Here is a 16,914-nt window from a genome sequence, read left to right on the forward strand (position 1 = left end):
GGAACCCATCTATCAATGTCACATACGGGCAATTCAATTTCACTGTCCTTTAATTAAAAAAAATGAAAAAGAAAGGAAAACATTAATCATGAAAATAAAATGCTAACATTCAAAATATATAATAAATCTAGGAATTGTATGTGCCGCCGCCGGTCCCAGAACGCTATGCAAACAATCGTCGTAGACCTCCAAGATAATAGACGAGGGTCGGAGAGTTTGGCTCTGGCCGAGCCCTCAGATGTTTAAGTACAAAAAAATTATTTTTTTCCTCCTTCTAACTTCTCATCAAATAACCTCCTCTAACTAAAACATTAGGGGGATAATCTTCTATAACTTAAGCATCGAAAAATTCGGTCGGAGCCAATCCAGCGAGCTCTTTGACCTTTACCTAACAAATCCATAGAGTGGTCCGCATCGGCATCCCCCCGAGACTACCAGCAACAATATGAATTCCAAAAGTCTCATTTTTAGTCCAACAGGACACTACTTATAGTACAAGCCCGTCTAAAGAAGAAGAAAAAGAAGCATTAGTGATATTTTAGACTTTTTAATTGTCCTATACATGATAGTGTCCTCAAGATGGAATTCTTGTTCTCTGCAAATTATTCTAGCTTGTCGTCATCATATAAATAGGAATCTATTGGGGAGATAGAAAGAAGACAAGCAACTTAGCCCCATTTGGAAGAGCTTTTGAAGGGCTAAAAAATACTTTCTGACCATCCAAAAGTACTTTTAGATGAAATATGGATGTTTGTTAAAAATTTTGGAAAGCTTTTTAGCTTTTCTAGAAAGCTAAAAACAGCTTTTTGGAAGAAGCTCCATTTTAGAGCTGTTCGGAAAATTACTTTTAGGCCGGATCAGAAAGCTATTTTTTTGACCAAAATATCCGTGATAAAATATAACAATTACACAAAATGTCTCTTTAATAATTGTTTAACCAATTTTATCATCTAGTTAGAAAATTTATTATATTATGAAAAATTAATTTACATTAATAATTATAATATTTTATATCTTCATTATTGTATTATACTATAAATATAATATTATATTACATTATATCATAATATATTGATATGTTATGTTAAATAATTTAATATTATATTAAATTAAATTATTATGCTATAATATGTAATATTATATTACTATATTATACTAATATTATATTATATTACAGTAATATTATACTATATCATATATTTATATATTAATATAAATTATATTTTATTATGCTCTGTTGTATAATACAATGTAATATTCTTTATGGCCATTTTGTCATAACAAAATTATTTTTTCAATCTATTTATCAAATATATGTTAAAGTGGCAACACCTCTTTCAAACGTAGCTAACCCGCAAAAAGAAGAAAGTATGCTTTTGCCGCGCAGAACACAAAAAAAAATATTTTTTTAAATTCTTTTCCATTTAACTATATTATATCCATCATACTATTTGATCGTACGCAGATTCCACTGTCTAAACATTACTATTATTCCATCAAACTTTAGCAGTTACATCCTGACGTCAAACTTATGAATTAGGGTCAATGAACCATTAAACATTCATTATTACCTGTAAATAATTATTTCCAAATATAATTCACTTACAATTAACAAGGTTTTGCCGATTTTATCTGAAAATTTAACTGAAGGGCCAATAAATAATTAAATCTATAGTTATTGTTCCAGTAACACAAATGCCATATGAAAACTACATACTTCCATGCATTCGGTCATATGGATCTAGTTGTTTAACAGCTTATGAATAGTTCTAATTTTCTTAAGGAATCTCCGAATAGCTTAACTTGGGTAGGATTCCAGTAATAACCTTAGAACTGCTCCGAAATTGCTTTGAAATTATAATATAAAAAACTTTTAATAATTAAAAATATTTTCAAATTATGAAATAATTTTCAGCTCAACTCCAATTGATCCAGGATCTATTTGGTGACCGCCAAACCGTTTCATTGTTTACTTCATTAAGATTCTGACAGGCATGAGACCAGCATGGCCTTCACAAAGTCGTGATGAATCCAAAAACCAAGACTAATATCGCTTCCTCTGGTAGCGACACTCTTAATGCATGAAGCAGCACAACCACAAATTGGCTCCACAAGTTGCTTGACTCTCTCACTCCGCTATCCATCATCGTCTTCATGACCTATGCTTCTTTCTTCGAGTGGTCCTGAATGATCAACCCCCACGCCAAGGTAAGCATGGTTACCACAAGTAGCTAAGGAGTGAAAGAGCCAGCATCGGACCAAGACTTGCAGTGCCTCAGAGGCAATAGATGCAATTCCAGCACTGACATTTCCAGGAGCTCTCAAATCAGAGTGCAGCATTCAATTCCAGCCCTGACATTTCCAGGAGCTCTCAAATCAGAGTGCAGCAAGGACTGACATAAGCATATACAAAACTAACTTATCCTATAGTGGAAAGACAACCGAGACATTAGGTGAATATAAAAAGAGAATGAAGTAAAAAAGAAACAACTTATTATTTATGTATTATATATTGAGGGAAAGAGATAGCACAGGTGCGCTAATATGCAACTCCAAAGAAGGAGAGAGAGAGAGAGAGTGGCTCGGGATGCGTACCTAGGTGCGTTAATATCCGTGCGGTGGGTGGGGCATTCTCCCATACACCTGGTGTGGGGGTAGAATAGTGTGGGAGGAGTGGTGGATGGAGCCTCGGAAGGGGGCCTCGGCTCGACCGGCGGCGGGGAAGCCGGGAGGATCTGCTGCGCAGGGTGTGGGGGACGCGACGGAGGGGCGCTCCTGGGCAGATGTAGCAAAAGGATCGGCTCGCCAGCCTGCATGGTCTTGTCAGCAGCCATCTAACCGTGAGCTGGAGTTTCTGCAGAAGAGGTTTTCCGACGAGGTGGTGGATATCACGGAGGAGGAGCTGGAGGACGCTCGGGCGGAGTGGCGGAGCACGGCGGTCATAGTTAGAAGCCTGGGGAGGTCAGTTCCTGGAGAGTGGATCGCGAGGGAGATCAAGAGAGCGGCCCGGTTGGACTACAATGTGGAGATCTTCCCGTTGATGGATGGGTTCACAGTCCTCCGATTTGCCAAGGAGGGAGATCGTGAAGCAGCGGTGATGAACGGACCATGGATGGTAGCCGGGCAGCTTCTGGCGATGGATAGGTGGCGCCCGAACTTCGTGCCCGGTGCCATGGGAGTGGGAAGGGTGGTGGTCTGGTTGCGGATGCCACGGCTACCAGTGGACTATTGGAGGAAGGAGACGATCTACAAGATCGCCACAAGAGCTGGTAAACCTCTGGCTCTGGATGGGTTCACGGAGCAGGGGCGGAGGTTCGGTTTCGCAAGGCTAAAAATCGAGCTCGACTGCTCAGGTCCCTTAAAACCAGGGACGCTGGTGAGGGGTAGAAACGGAGGTGTCGAGGAGGCCTTCTGGCAAAGTTTTGTATATGAGAACTTGCCTGCCCCGTGCTCCATGTGCGGCCGGATCGGGCATTCGGCGCCGGAGTGCGGCCGATTCCCTCCGGTGCTGGGTACGGGGGAGACGGCAGAGGCAGGGGGGAGGAAGTTGTATGGCGGAGGGGCGGACGCTCAGGGGGCTGCTGGGCCGGAGAATGGGGCAGAGGGTGCAGTGGAGGAGCCGGCGGCGTATGGACCATGGATGGTGATGAACCGTACCTGGCATAAGCCGGCGCCCAAGAAGCCGGTGCTGAGGAAGGAGGCAACTGTGGCGGGCTCTCGGCCGGACCCGGCGTCCACCCCCTCCCAGTCCAACGAGCTCCCTTCTGAGGTACGCCGGTCGATCTTGGAGGGTGGCAGAAACCTTCTAAGGTGGCTCGGCGGAAGACGCCGGAGAAGGACGTCACGATGGCTGGTGCGGGGGCGGCCACGGGGGAGATGAGTCAACACGCTGCAGATGGTGAGTTAGGCGACGGGTCGGGTCTGGTTCGACTCGGTGAAGCTCTGGGCCGGGGAACAGGCCCTGGTCAGTGTGGGTCGACTGATGGACCGGGTCGGGCTTCTGGTGGCCTGGATGGACTCGGTGACGGTCTGGGCTGTGGCGGGCTTGGGCCGAGCCCAAGGAAGAGATCCAGAAGTCCCTGTCGTGGGCTGGGGTCTAAGGGACGCAGTGCGATTGGGAACTGCCCCTTAGGGCGGCCGGACGCAGGTGGCCACCGGAGGAGCTGGAGTTCTCCTCCACCGCTCACGGCGACGAACAAGCGACCTCCACGGGCGGAGCGCGATGGCAGGGGGGCCGGTGACACCTCGCGGCGTGGGATGCTGGCGGTCTCTGGACGGAAGGTGAAGAGGGCAAGCTCGGCAGCGGCGGGCTTCTCGGCAGCCGGACGGCGATCCTCGGTTAGCGCGACTGAGGCGGTGGGACGCAAGGATGGGCCGGACGGGAGCGGAATGGATCTGGATAAATCCAGTCGAGGTAAGGCACCTATGCTTGAATCGATGTCTGCTTTCCTTACATCTGGTTCGGTGAGCTATGGCATGGCATCCATGTCTAGCCGTGGGGAGTTTGGTCTTGGGAGACAGGAGGTGAGGATCCCAGGCTCCAGTGTGGACTCTTCTGGCGGTAGAAGGTTTGGGGGGACCAGTGTGGAGCCGTGCGGGGGAACGGCGACGGGTATGGGCACTGTGGCAGGAGGTGATGGTGGTGGTGGCACGGCACATCAAGTGGCACATTCTGCTGATGGAGGGGAACACCACAATATGCTGGTCCAACTGAAGGCAGCTGTGAAGCAGGTGAACCCAGTGGATTCGGGTTGTGGAGGGTCCGCCGAGGAGGTGGTTTTCCATGATTGCAGCCCCGGGGGAGGGGGTTGTGACAAACCCATGGGTGAATTATGAAGGTCTTCCTTTGGAATTGCCGTGGCGCGAGGAAGCCCTCTTTTGCCCCGGCCTTTCATAGGGTTGTGCAGCAGCACAATCCGGATATTTGTGTAATTTTGGAAACCCGGCTGTCGGGACAGAGCTTACAGAAGGCTAGGAGAGCGGTACCGAGGTCGTGGGGATTCTATTCAGTGGAGTCTCAAGGGCTTTCAGGAGGTATTATTGTTACGTGGGCGCAGGGTCCATGTAAAGTGGATATTTTCCATGGTTGTACTCAGGAGGTGATTATGGTGGTCTCGGAGGGCAGTTTGAGACCATGGGTTTTTGCTGCGGTGTATGCCAGTACCGATTTTAGGGTGCGGCGCATACTGTGGGAGGAGGTATCTCAGTTGATCAGTGTGGGCTATCCCATGTTAGTAGCAGGTGATTTTAATTGTATCACAGATCCTTCTGATAAGATGGGGGGTAGACCGTTTACTTATGAGAGGAAGATTACGGAGTTTCAGGATTTTTTGACATCGACCGGACTGATAGACCTGGGTTTTGTGGGTCCTAGGTACACTTGGTGCAATAATCAGCAGGGTCGGGCCAGAGTATGGGAGCGACTTGATAGAGCTTATGGGACCGCCGGATGGGTTCAGTGCTACCCGGATCACCGGGTGAGTCATTTATCGAGGATAGCGTCTGATCATTGTCCGCTTTTGATTAGCACAGATGTACACATTCCAGTTCGACCCCCTTTCAGATTTGAGAAGATGTGGCTATGCTATCCGCGGTCGTGGGGGATGGTGAGGGAAGCATGGAGTACACCAGTCAGGGGGGATGCTATGTACAGGGTGTCCCGGAGATTGGAGCTGACGAGGAGACGGCTGAGGAGGTGGAATCGTGAGGAGGTTGGAGACATCTTTAGGAGGATCGAGGAGTCAGAGGAGGCCATTGCCAGGTTACAGGTGCAGGAGGCTCAGGGGGGAGGTCTCATGGAGGGGGAGATGGCTGAGTTGAGGTCGCTCTTGTCACTGCATGATTGCCTTCTCAGACAGCAGGAGATATTTTGGAGACAGAAATCGAGGGCCCAGTGGATTTTGGAGGGGGATAGAAATACGAGGTTCTTCCACCAGGCGACAGTTATTAGAAGGCATCAGAACAGGATCAGAGTTATCAGGGGTGAGGATGGGCAGTTGACAGAGGATCCGGATATGATTCAGAGGATTATGGTCAGTTTCTTCAGGGCCAGGTGGACCGAGCAGACTACAGGAGGGAGTACGGGGGGTATTCCACCGCCGTCGACAGGGGTATCTGAGGATGAGTCTGAGGCGTTGATCAGTCCGGTGTCGGAGAGGGAGATCAGAGAGGCGATATGGTCCCTTGAGGGGGACAAGGCTCCGGGGCCGGATGGCTTCCCTCCGATGTTCTTCCAGAGATACTGGATGGTTGTAGGACGAGATGTGACGGCGGCCATACAGCAGTTCTTCGACACGGCAGTGATGGCGGCAGATTGGCAGCGGACCTTTATTACCTTGATTCCGAAGCGGCAGGACGCTACGGAACCGAGTCATTACCGGCCGATTAGCCTTTGTACGACCTTGTACAAAGCCACGGCCAAGATTATTGCTGCTAGGCTGAGGGTTGTCCTCCCGAGACTTATTGGTCCAGAGCAGGGGGCTTTCCTGGAGGGGCGGTGCATATCTGATAATGTGCTTATTGCCCAGGAGTTTTTGTTTGATCTCGGTAGGGCCCCGGTGAGGGGAAGCTTGATGGGGATTAAGCTTGATATGGAGCGGGCATATGACAGGATGAGATGGGATTTCTTGCAGCAGACTTTGCAGGGGTTTGGTTTTCATGAGAGGTGGATTAGTTGGGTTATGGGCTGCATTCAGATCCCTTCCTTTGCCATTCTGGTGAATGGCACACCGTCCCGGTTCTTTGTGTCATCTGGAGGGTTGCGTCAGGGGTGCCCCCTATCCCCGCTACTGTTTATCATTTGTGCAGATGCCCTGTCTAGATCCCTGCGCCAGGCTGTGGACACTCAGGAGTTGGAGGCTTATAGACCGGCGAGTGGGGCCCCTGCGATATCTCATTTACTTTTCGCCGATGATTGTTTGCTTCTTGCCAGGTCGACGCGTCAGTCAGCCCGGGTTATAGGTCAGATTCTCCAGGTCTACTGTGCAGCGTCAGGTCAGAGGGTCAATTTGACCAAGTCAGCCATCATTTTCAGCCCAAAGACCAGACTGGCTATGAAGCATTTGATAGTAGAGATTTTGGGGGTCGGTGAGCAGGTGGGCACGATGACATATTTGGGTATCCCATTGTCCGACCGGCGGCTGCGGAGTGGGGATTGTCTGCCGTGTGAGCTTGGTATCAGACGCAGATTAGCGGGGTGGCGGATGCATGCTCTGTCTATGGCAGGGAGGATCACCTTGGTGCGTTCGGTTCTGTCATCAGTCCCTATCTATTTGCTTACTAATGCCATTGTTCCGGTGAGATTCCTGCGATCCCTGGAGCGGTTGTTCAGGGACTTCATATGGGGGAGGAGTAGTGGTCGAGGTGGTGTTCACTTGATGGCATGGGAGGTGGTGTGCCAGCCTACTAGCTGTGGTGGTTTGGGGGTTCAGGCATTGGCAGTGAGGCGTGAGATTCTGCTAGCCAGACATGTGGCTAGATTTGTGCTTGAGCCCGAGAGTCTATGGTCCTCGCTGATGAGGGCTAAGTATGGCGCCTTGGTACCGGGCATGCGTGGGGGTCGTCGTCATTCCCCGGTGTGGAGGGAGATGTGTGCCAGAGCTACGGTGGTGCTTCCGGAGATTGGATGGGCTATTGGCGATGGTCAGTCTATCGATGTGATGGAGGATAGATGGGTGACTGAGGTACCGCTATGCAGTATGCCGACCATGGTGGACTCGGTGAGATTAGCAGGGTGGAGGGTCAGTGACTTACTGGATGCTGAGGGAGGGCGATGGAGAGAGGGGTTGGTTCGGGAGGTTTTTGGAGAGCAGTTGGCAGAGTTGGTTCTAGCCCGAGCGACCCTTAGGGGGGGAGGCGGATAGGTTGGTATGGATACCGACGGGGCGATCACGGGTGCGAGCTAGGGATCTTCATGCAGTGTTCAGGAGGGAGCCAGTCCGACAGTTTGAGGGGCGGTGGATATGGAGGATGCGGGTGCACCCGCGCGTGGCACTCTTCATCTGGAAGGTGGCGTGGGGTTGCCTTCCGACTAGGAGTGTGCTAGCGCGGCGTGGTATGAGGATCCCTCAGTTTTGTGAGGATTGTGCAGATATTGAGGAGACTATGGAGCATGTTCTGCTGCAGTGCCCTAGGGCCCGAGACATATGGAGGAGGTCACTGATACAGTTACCGGCCTCGGTGGTGCTGGTGCAGGATCTGATCCATCTGCTGAGAGTTTCCATGCGGCATTCCGGATCTGTTGAGGCAGGGATCTGTGTAGCGTACCTGTCCTACCATATATGGTTGGACAGGAATACTGGTATATTTGAGGGGAGGAGGGCGACTCCGAGGTTGGTGGTAGACCGGGCGATGCTGCTTGCGAGGGAGGTTGTTGGGGCGACTTCGGTAGTCACCTCTGGGCTGGTCAGGGATATCTGGGGTGCTCACCACGCTGTTTCAGCGCCACGGTTTGCCATTGTTTCTTGGGCACCCCCACCCCCTGGATATCTCAAGGTGAACTTTGATGGGAGTAGGTCGGTAGATGGCTTGTGCGGTGGGGTCGGTTTTGTGATCAGGGACCATTGTGGCAGGATGATAGCAGCAGGAGGACGGAGTACGCCTGGATCTACTGTGGTTGGTGCAGAGCTACAGGCAGCCTGGGAGGGCTTATCCTTTGCGAGGCAGTTAGCCGGGGCTGAGCGGGTGTACCTCGAGGGTGATTCATCGGTGGTCATTGATCTGATTCGGGGTGTGGATCGGTTTGGGGATTGCCATCCCCTCATTCGTGAGACCCGTAGGATGGCTCAGATGATGGCTGTTTTTCAGGCAGCACACGTGTTTAGGGAGGCGAACCGGGCAGCAGATTGGGTCGCCTCTTTTGTCGCTCGGCACTCAGGTGTTTTTTTGTGGACGTCTGATGTAGACGTCCCTTCACAGTTGTATCTTTTACTCTCCTGTGACTTGGAGGGCTGTACTCACGTTCGTACCATATGATATGAGTAGCCGTTTTTACCAAAAAAAAAAAAAAAAAAAAAGAGATAGCACACCTTTAGCTTTCCTTGGGATTGAAAGTTTGTTCGAGATCATCTACTTGTGATGGGATTCAATCAATATTTAAGCACAGCAACGGCTAGATTAATTTCTCTAAAATATCAACAACATCAAGGTTTTTAATAAAAAAATTGCACAAGTCCTACCACCAAAACAACATATTTCAAGGAGGTATATATTTTTCATTACCCACCAAGCTGAATAATTCTTAACAATCTTGAAATAAATTATGCTTTATAAATAATGATGAATTCTAACTTCCGGACATTATCTAAGGCTATTTTATCATATTGGTTGCCTACGCTTCTACATAATTATCAGAATCCATCATTATGCTCAAAATCAAAGAAGAAATTACAATTTGAATTTCTTACAGTACCTCTTTTCCGAAAAAATTTCTTATGCGACTGCAGTTGGATTCCGTGGGAAGCACTATCTACATAAACATCTTAAATATAGGGACTGCTTAGTAAACTTGCCCGTCAATATTTAGACTAGTTTCCGGCAATTTGAGTGCCGAGACGTAAGCACATGCAAATATATTATATATGTGAACAATAACGACTCTAAGTAAATTTAGACAGCATTTGAACTAGTTCTGGCACTGGGTGTGCCGAGACTGGTTCGCATGTAACTTGAGGTTTATGGAATGTGAGAACTTAGGGAAAAAAGATATTTGTGGAAAAGGGGCTCCTTTTAAGAGAGGAACAGCAGGGGTGGTTCTATATACACCCCCCCTATTGCTAAGGACACCCCCCAAAAACCAAAAAAAAATACCCAAACTAACCTTTAGTGTAATTACCATATTGCCCTTGAAATTTTCTCAGTACACCTCCCCTTCCTCCTCACTGCCGCCTCCTCCCCTCCCCCTCCTCCTCACTGCCGCCTCCTCCTCCTCCTCCTCCGCCTCCCCGTCCTCCTCCTCCTCCTCCTCCTCCTCCTCCGCCTCCCCATCACCCCTCCGCCTCGTCTTCCTCCCCCCCTCCCCCCTGCGCCCGCTTCCTCCTCCTCCCCATCCCCCACCTCCCCGTCCTCCTTCCTCCTCCTCCCCATCCCCCACCTCCCCCCCCTCCTCCCCTCCACCTCCCCGTCCTCCCCCTCCACATCCCCCTCCTCCTCCTCCGCCTCCCCCCTCCTCCTCCGCCACCTCCTCTCACTCCTCTTCCCCCACCTCCCCGTCCTCCTTCCTCCTCCTCCCCATCCCCCACCTCCCCCTCCGCCTCCCCCCGCCTCCCCGTCCTCCTCCTCCGCCTCCCCCCTCCTCCTCCGCCGGCGAGGTGCTCGTTGCTCGGGAGATGGCCGGGGAGGTGCTTGAGGCGAGGTGTTTTGGAGGGGAAGAGCGGGGTGGGGGGGGTTTGGGGGGTGTAGAGAGCAATTTAGGTGAGGGGGTGGGAAGGGTGGGGGGTAATTTAGGAATTTTTAATTTTTTAGGGGTGTCCTTAGCAAATGGGGGGGTGTAGAGAGTATTTAATTTTTTTTTAATTTTTGGGGGGTGTCCTGAGCAATAGGGGGGGTGTATATAGAACCACCCGAACAGCAGGCATCCAAATCTGGAATAAGCCTCAGCATTTCATGGGCCATAGCCTTATTATAATGTTGTAGGTATGCGTTTGTCCAACATACTTCTTGTGGACTTTTGTCCAAAGGTGGCAGATTTTGGTATGGCAAAGCTCAAAGTCCGAGACTTCAGCCGGGCACGAACAACCACAGGAGGAACTTTCGGCTACCTAGCACCAGAATGGATATCGGTCTTAGCTATCACTCGGAAGGCAGATGTTTATAGCTACGGAACGGTGCTCTTTGAAGTCTTTTCGGCGAGGAGGGACAGAGGGCCAGCGAAAAATAGAAGCTTGGGTTATTTTCCTTTCTGGGCTGCCATGTACTTGAGATTCTCGCACTGTTAGAAGAGAGATTAGAGGGTGATGCTGATATCGAGGAACCGAGCAGAGCTTGTAGTGTGACTTGTTGGTGCATTCAGAGCAATGAAGTTCATAGGCCAACAATGGGGCAGGTGGTTCAAATTCTGGAATGAGTTCTGGAGGTGAACGTGTCTCCAATACCATGGCATCTCCAGCAGATTGATGATGATCAGGTTCCAGATTCAACAGAGTACTCTTCCAGATTCAACAGAGGACTCCAGAGCAGCTTATCTGAGGAATTCCCAGTCTGCAATCTTGTCAACCTAGAAGCATTCCATAATTGAGATGCAGCCACATTCTCTTTCTTGTGTACTGATGATGTTTTTTCTCTCTTTTTTTTAATAATGTAATCCATACAGACCATGCTAGTATCTCTACAAACTTTTAGGGAGTAGAGTTCTGTATCATTAAAGATGATCCTTTGTGTGCTGCTTAGTGTCACCAGAACTGGAATTTGTATATCTAGAATATTTGTATTTTTAAGAGCGGCTCCAGTTGAAAAACCGTGTGGATATCACATCAAATTGTAGTGATTTTGCTTAAGTGGTCGTGTTCCGAGATCTATAATTTGAGCAAATATAGGCCTAGAACATGATGAAATTCATGTGATGTTATACTACTGGCACTCCTCTCAGTAGCAACCAATGTATTAAATTAACTATTGTTAAAAATCAAGATAGAATGCTCGGGCAAAGAAGTTATAGCCTTTCTAAGAATATGATGGTTACCCATCTTACCACTGGGGTTTGAAACAAAGCCCTTTCGCTTAAAAGAGGTGAGCGTGAACCAGCTGAATTTCCTGCTGAAAGTTTCAAAAAAAAAAAAATTATGATTCTGCCGCTAATGGGAGAGTTGGCCTACTGTCATTGTTTTAATCTTTCCAGATTTTATTACTTCTGATTGAAGTTAGTAAAATTTAGAAATGGTGTCACGCTCCAAACTCATTACTCGGGTCGACCATGTGACACGGCCACATAATCCCTAAAGTAAAACCCTAAAGATCATGTAAGGCCTAAAAGGTACAATATTCACATAAATGCCAAAATTAATGATTAATGTAATTAAATCAAATCCAATTAAAATATACTGAATGATTACATAATTTCAAATGTCCATAAGCAAAAGACAAATTAACTTCTATCTATTTAGCAGTCAGACTCCATGTCGATCTCATATCTCGTCCTACCCAATGGTCTCTACGAATCCAGTGCCTCTGAAAAAGAAAGTAAGTGTGGTATGAGCTTTTCCAGCCCAGTAAGAATCCCAACAGCCACACACAGTAATAATAATAAATAATCAAAGTAACAAAAAGATGTCATTTCATCATTTCAAAAGCTCAATATACAACAAGTATAAATAACCAGTACATACACATAAATCCTCTTTACACATTATGTGATCCACTTTCGTATTACTCTGATCCCCAAGTTTTCAGACTTTTCACTTCTGGCTTCGAACTAACCAAGTTCATGACCCAGTCCAAGACTGCACAAATCCCATGCATAAGCTCGTGGCAGCTATCCCACGCGTAAGCCCGTGGAGGCTATCCTACGCATAAGCTCGTAGAGGATATCCCACGCGTAAGCCCGTGGAGCCGTGGAGGCTATTCCACGCATCAGCTCGTGGCAGCTATCCTACGCATAAGCTCGTAGAGGCTATCTCATGACAAGGCTAGTCCAACCCAATTTACATGTTTAATCTAATTCCAATCACATCACATAATTTTCATAATTTCTTAAAAATATATTAATTCTTCACAATTTAATTATTCAATATTTTCATAATAAACAAAATGCACACCTCATATGTATCATATCAGCTCATAAAACAAATAACCACATACTTATAAAATTAACCCATCGATAAATCAAATATATGCATAGAGGTGCTCAGATGTAGGAATTCTTACAGAGATTGTAAATTGACTTAAACACGGATCCGAATCACAACCTACGCGCTGGGGTGCTGAGTCCTCTGATCAAAATTTTCTGGCACCGCTGACTCTTCCCCTACAACATCAATTATAAATCACAAACTAAATTACTTAATATTTAAATATTCAAAACCATAATTCACATCTACTATGGGGTCCATCACCAGGTCCCCAAACATCTCAATTCCTCCAAATCTAGGGCAGTCGGGGTGGCCCGACTCCCACCCTTGTACCACCAGCCTATGTCGTCGCCAGCCCTGGCCGCAGCCCGCCGCGACGATGGTCGGTCCTGGTGAAGAGACCAAAAGAAGGGGTGGACGAGAGAGAAGGGGAGAAGACCCTTCTCTCTTCACGGATGGGAATATGTCTTCCATCCTCCACCTTTTAGTCCAAGGCAGCAGCCATGGTGGCTGCGCGTTTATCTTCCCCAACACGACACACCTCGGCCACCACTGGCCAAACCATTGCCGGCCGCCACTGTTGCAGCCGCCGGCGATGGTGGCCGGCCAAGAGAAAGAGAGAAGAAGAGATCTCCTCTTCTTCTTCTTCCTCCCAAGAATCGGCAAAGGGTCCCCCCCTCCTCCATCATCAGTCGAAGACCACCCTTCCCCTCCTCCAATCATCAACCAAAGACCATCATAACAGTGGCTCGGCCCCCACCCGACGGCAACCCAAGTAGCCCCTCGACCACCGTCGTCGCCGCCGGTGGCCAACCGACGCGAGAGGGAGAGAAGAAGAAGATGGAACCACGAGGGGAAGTCCTCGGTCCACCAATCCCCATCCCCATCAAAACCCTAGAAATCCATCTCCGATCTCCACACAAACCCGATCCACCCCATCTGCCATGAATCCCGGCCAACCCGGCGGCCGGCGGCGGCAAAATCCGAAAGAGAGGAGCGGAAACAGGGGTACCCTGTTTCGGACCCTTCTCTGACGATCTCACCGGCAAAATCCCCACCAACAAGGCCCTAACCCTAGCAAATGCAGCGCAAAGGAAATGTGCCCCGCTTACCTCCGTTCGTTGGGTGTTCCGGCGACCTTTCCGGCGAGGAATCGGTGGAGAAAATCCATGAGCAACCCGAATTAACGCGCACGGCTCCAAGCTCTCTTCACCCGATTTGTGGGCATCTTCATCGAAGGAAGGGGCTTTAGGGCTTCCTCCGCGGCCGGCCGGATCTCGGTGCTCGGTCTCGTTTGGCGATCCCCTCTAACTCTGCCCCCCCTCTTCCCGTTTCTTCTCCCATGATCGTGCCTAGGGCACGATCGTAAATAGTGGATGGGCCTGGTCTTTTCGGGCCGGCCCGTCCATCCCTCTTTTTTTTTTCTGGGTTCTCACATTCTCCCCTCCTAAAAAAAAATTCGTCCGCGAAATTAACGTACCTGGAATACCAAAGAGTTGAGGGTGTTTGGCTTTTATTTCTTCCCCGAGCTCCCAAGTGGCCTCTCTTTCTGAGTGATTGCTCCATTGCACCTTTACATAAGGAATGGTCCGACGTCGCAATACTTGATCCTTTCTATCCACAATCCGTACCGGGTACTCTTCATAAGTCAGATCCTCATGCAGACTTATAGGCTCAAAATCTACCACATGGTTTGGGTCCGAAATATATTTTTTCAGCATTGCAACATGGAATACATTATGTACGCCTGATAAAGCTGGTGGTAGAGCCAAACGGTATGCCACTTCTCCAACTCTATCCAGGATCTCAAACGGACCAACATACCTAGGGCTCAATTTGCCATGAACCCCGAACCTCATCACACCTTTAGTAGGAGATACTTTCAAGAAAACATGATCACTAACCTGAAACTCCAGTTCTCTTCTCCTATTGTCAGCATAACTCTTTTGTCTGCTCTGAGCTAAATGGAGCCATTCTCTGATCACCTGTATCATATCCACAGTTTGCTGTACTATCTCTGGACCCAATAATTTTCTTTCTCCCACATCATCCCAACAAATTGGAGATCGGCATTTCCTGACATACAATGCCTCAAAAGGAACCATCTGAATACTGGCCTGATAACTATTGTTGTAAGCAAACTCAACCAGCGACAAATGACTATCCCAAGCACCACCCAAATCCATGACACAAGCTCTTAACATATCCTCCAAGATCTGAATAGTGCGCTCCGACTGTACATCAGTTTGTGGATGAAAAGCTGTACTGAAGACCAGCTTGTACCAAGGGCTTTATGAAGGCTCTTCTTGTTAGAAGTATGCCCTACAAGCCAACGTGGCTGACGCATATTTGTAATCTGGGGCATAAATTTGTAATTTGACACTTATTAATAAATAAGATTGGGCAATTTATTTTTCATTCATGTTTGTATGTGTCCATGAATCGTCCAAGAAATTACTAGATGATGATACATAATTTCAAGAAGTTGAAAATTTGAGGCATGTGTCATTAGGGATTAATTTCTAAATGGTCCTGATCGATGGTTCCATCACGAGGGACGGTGATCGATCCACTGAGATTAGTGCACAGATCACTTAGTCAGATGGACGAGTCTCGAGTCCACGGTGTAGAGACACAGGAGTGATTATGCAAGTACTTGTTAGAAAATAAGGTACTGAGCGTGACCAAAGATAGTAGCCACATGGATGTTTATCCACTCGTCAGTGACTACTTATGCTGCAGTTGTATGACTGGTCCTTTGACCTGCGATGCCTCAGCTATTCACTGTGAGGTTGCTATAGTTTGACGAGCATGTGAACTTGGGCCCTAGTCATTCGGGTCCTTGTAGTGCGAATTGGCTGCAGTAGGTTCATTTTGGAATAGGGTTGCATCTAGATGGGATCTATCGACCTTGATAGATTAGGAGTGATCCTATGTAATTTATGAGACTGAGTTCGATAAATTCCTAGCCAGGTATTTTGGAAAAAGAGTTTTCCATATCTCGAACTGGAAGTCGTATAAATTTGACATATGACAGACGATGGGGTTTGACGAGATATCCATAACCTCCGTCACGTCAGGATCCATGATAGAGGGACTGTATCATACGCTAACTGCACCTAGAGGTTCAGACATTCCATTCTGCTGGGTTGCCACCACATACTGCTAGGTGTCACTAGTGGATTGTGAGACTCGAAGGCATTCACTTGGTGATCAGTGAATCCTAAGAGTAGAACTGAAATCGTTTCAGTCCACTGAAAGGAGTTTCAGTGATATTGAGATAGAGATCTCAATATTTCTCACTAGCAGTCAGAATAGAATCTACGGGGTCACACACATAGAGGATTTAATTAGTCAGACTATCATAATTGTGATTTGAAATCATAATAGAAATCAATCATCAATATGATTGGTGATTGAATTAACCCACTAAGTATTAGTGAGTTAATGAAAGAAGAATTAAGTGGAATTGATTGCAATTGGATTGCAATTGGGCTGATTTAATGAGCCAAATCAAATTGGGTTCGACCCAAATTAATTTGGGTTCATGATTGGGTCAATTTGATTAAACCAAGGTTTGTGCGGATTTTAAAGACCACATGTCGTTGTAGGATGAATATGACTTAAATCATGTTCACACTATGCGAACTTTAAAGTCCACATGGCGTCGTAGGATGTATGCTTCCAAATCAATTAATTCTCCTAATGAGATTAGGAATCCTAATGTGATTAGAAAATTAATCAATTGATTAAATAGACATATGTCATGCATCTATGAGCACAAGGATTGAACACTTGGCATTAATCCAAGGATGGGTTATAGTTTCATACTCCTAATAAGATTAGGAGGAGCTCTAAACCCAATCTATAAAAGGATAGCAAGGGAGAAGTTATGAATTAATCATCTCCTCTTCCTCTCCACGCTTCCTCTTCTTTCTTCCTCCTTTTTCACGGCAGCAAGGGGTCTTCATCCTCCTCTTCCTCCACGGTAGCAAGGCAAGAAGATCCACGTGCAAGGTTTCTCCTTCCTCTTCCTCCATCGCGAGCAAGGTTGAAGAAGAAAGGGTTCTTTAAGGAGGTATGTTGCAGATTTTTATCTTCTAATCTATATGATAGTCATGAGAGGTCTTTG

General features: G+C 47.5%; 1 long non-coding RNA gene across 1 annotated transcript; it reads right to left on the reverse strand.

Moving 5' to 3' along the window:
- Nucleotides 1-2,157: 2,157 nt before the first annotated feature.
- On the reverse strand, nucleotides 2,158-9,058 carry LOC120108391. The gene is made up of 2 exons (XR_005509763.1): nucleotides 9,027-9,058; nucleotides 2,158-2,424 (listed from the first exon to the last, which is right to left on the reverse strand). It is a non-coding gene; the product is annotated as an uncharacterized LOC120108391 (long non-coding RNA).
- Nucleotides 9,059-16,914: the final 7,856 nt, after the last annotated feature.

This window comes from Phoenix dactylifera, unplaced genomic scaffold, assembly GCF_009389715.1.
Source record: "Phoenix dactylifera cultivar Barhee BC4 unplaced genomic scaffold, palm_55x_up_171113_PBpolish2nd_filt_p 001309F, whole genome shotgun sequence".
Lineage (NCBI taxonomy): Eukaryota > Viridiplantae > Streptophyta > Magnoliopsida > Arecales > Arecaceae > Phoenix > Phoenix dactylifera.